Here is a 2916-nt window from a genome sequence, read left to right as displayed (position 1 = left end):
AAAATCTAGCTAAGAAATAGAACTCATTTTTTAAAAATCAGAGCATTTTGGAGGGGTGTAGACCTGTGATTTCATAGATATAAGGGAATTTCCTAGTAAGGTAGCTTCCACCACTTGTATGGAGTCTCATAAAGTTGTGTGGAGGTCAGAGAGGTTAGTGACATATCCATGGTCACATAGCTACTAAGTGTTTTGGGGATGCAGTGTATTTTGGGGGTGGAGGGGTCTATATCCTTGTGTTTCTTTTTACTTAAACATGAAATGTTTATTAAATAAGAAATAAGCAAGAATAATCAGAATGTAACATTTAGTGAAGAGGAGGTGAAAGCAGGAATAATTGAAATATTAGAATTCACCCATAACCTGAGATCACACATTTCCATCACTGTATACAATGTCTGTGGAAGAAAAGGGTACACACACACATACACACACACACACACACACACACACACACACACACACACACACACATAGAGGAAGCTGGCAGGGTGGCAGGAGAATTCATGACTCGAGAGTGGGCCTTAATGTTCTTGTTCTCTTTAGAGAACACTCTGCCTCACATGTCACCTGCTGGGCTCTCCTATCTGCTCCCCCCCACATACCTCCTGCTGTGCAGCCACCATTCAATAGTGTAGGAGAATCACAGAGTAGAAATTGTTGGCACGGATGTACAGAATCCAAAGCTCCCCCCATACCTTAATCTTTGAGTGTTGCCTGGGGGCTCTGACAAGCCCAGATAGACCTGGATCCAGGGTCTCTCCCACTACATCTTCAGAGACAAAATACTACTCCTATGCACCAAAACAAGACAGGAAATGATGGAGCATCATTGGTGCCCAATTAATGTTTGTTGGCTCATTGATATGGACTGTAGGGATGAAGTCATCAAATCTTAAAGGGCTGACAACTCATTTCTAAGCTTTTTGTGTGTAAAATGAGCTCTCTCAGCTTGGTGACTGAGTGAGCCCATAGCTAAAATGGCCTGCTTGGATCCATTTCACTGAACCCTCTGACCTGCAGCATCTACTGCTTAGTTCTGCTCCAGAGGCCCTGCCCTTCCCTTCCCTTCCCTTCCCTTCCCTTCCCTTCCCTTCCCTTCCCTTCCCTTCCCTTCCCTTCCCTTCCCTTCCCTTCCCTTCCCTTCCCTTCCCTTCCCTTCCCTTCCCTTCCCTTCCCTTCCCTTCCCTTCCCTTCCCATCTAGCTGCCCCCCCCCCAGCTTTTTCTCTTTTGATTGAGTCTCTGATTTCTCCCTACCCTGACCTTTCCCACTCTGTCTTCCCATAACTGTCTTTGTTGCAATTCTCCTGGGATGGCGTCTCTACCTTTGTCTTTTGTAATTGTACTTCCTGCCCTGCTGTCAGACTTTCTAGCTTCTGACTCCTGGCTCACCTGGGAGGCCACTGATGGCTTGGGGACAAATTCCCTGGAGCTTGGATTCTATTTGGATTTTGATCATTATTTTCCCTTTCCTCTATGTCCTTTCTGCCAGGGACTATCTCTTAGTTTGGGTACAATGGCATTGTGCATAAAGTCTTAGTCTTAGAGCTGGCATCTTACTATAGACATTTACTAGTTACTTGAGTGACCCTGGCCAAGTCACTTAACCTCTCTCAGATTCAGTTTCTTCTGTAAAATGGAAATGATACGAATAGTATCAAACTTACAGGGTTGTTGTGAAGGTCAAATGAGATGAGATATATATTATATACTATAAAGCCTTCCACTGATCTTTAAGGTTTGTCTGGGTTCCCAGTTCTGACTTTTGCCAACCTGGAGTCACATTCTGGGAAATGCTGGGGACTTTTGGGATTTGTTTTTTGTGAAGACAGATCTTTTGGAATTTAGAGGGACAAGGTCAAGTTTAATAAAAAAATTCAACTTGTTACTCAAGTCATTGACTTTGATGTGGTGGCAGGTCTAGACCGGACTTCAGAACTAAAATAAAGAGGATTTGGAGATGAAAATGAACAGGTCCTAAAATAGCACTGCCTACTTCAGCAGAAGACATCTGGAGTGATCAGATACCAGTGATGTGGCCTGGACCTTGTGTCAGGCTGCTTGCTCATTTACACCTAGGCTCTAAACCAGTCAGGGATTCAAAGTTACCCTCTGTGGGCTTACTTGAAAAAGAGGCTAGGAGACCAATGGCCCCAAATGAAGAGTATACAAAGATTGGTTGTGGTATGATAGAAAACTCTGGAACTCAAGTCAGAGAACCCAGGTTTCACTCAACTCTGCCACTAGCTACAATGACTTGGGCAAGTAATTTCACCAGTCTAAGTCTCAGTTTCCTCCCCTGTAAATGAGATAGTTGGACAAGATGATTGTTAAGGTTCCACCTAGCCTCATCTTGGTCTTATTTTTTTAATATAATGAATAAAGACTTTAATATGGTAGAAATGCATTAGCTCTGGAGTCAGAGGACTAGGGTTCAAATGTCACCTGTGATATTTTACTTATGACCTTAGGCAAGAGATGTAATTTCCTTCTATCTCAGGTTTCTTCTCTGAAAAATGAAGGGTTCTATGCATTGAACAAAATGGCCTCTGAGGTCCATTCCATTTCTAAGTTGATGACCCTACTATGACTGTCATGTTCCCTTAATGATTTCTGAAGAGTTATCTTTTCACTTTATCTAAGAAAATACAGTTAAGAAAGGTTATCTTGTATCTACCCAAATAGATTAGAGAAAAAAGAAATGGATTCATTTGGACAAAAATATTTATAGCAGCTTTCTGTAATGACAAATTCAAAGCCTTCATATTTGTCATTTCTTGCAGCATAATAATGTTCCAGCATATTGGTACATCATAACTTATTCATCCATTTCCCCATCCTTGGGCTTGTAGTTTGTTTCCAGTTTGTTATTACTATTGTTCTTGGTTTTTGCTTTATAAATATTCTGTAAGATC

The sequence above is a fragment of the Macrotis lagotis genome, chromosome X, assembly GCF_037893015.1.
Source record: "Macrotis lagotis isolate mMagLag1 chromosome X, bilby.v1.9.chrom.fasta, whole genome shotgun sequence".
Taxonomy (NCBI): Eukaryota; Metazoa; Chordata; class Mammalia; order Peramelemorphia; family Peramelidae; genus Macrotis; species Macrotis lagotis.
The sequence above is the reverse complement of the archived record's forward strand: the minus strand, read 5'-3'. Positions refer to the sequence as shown.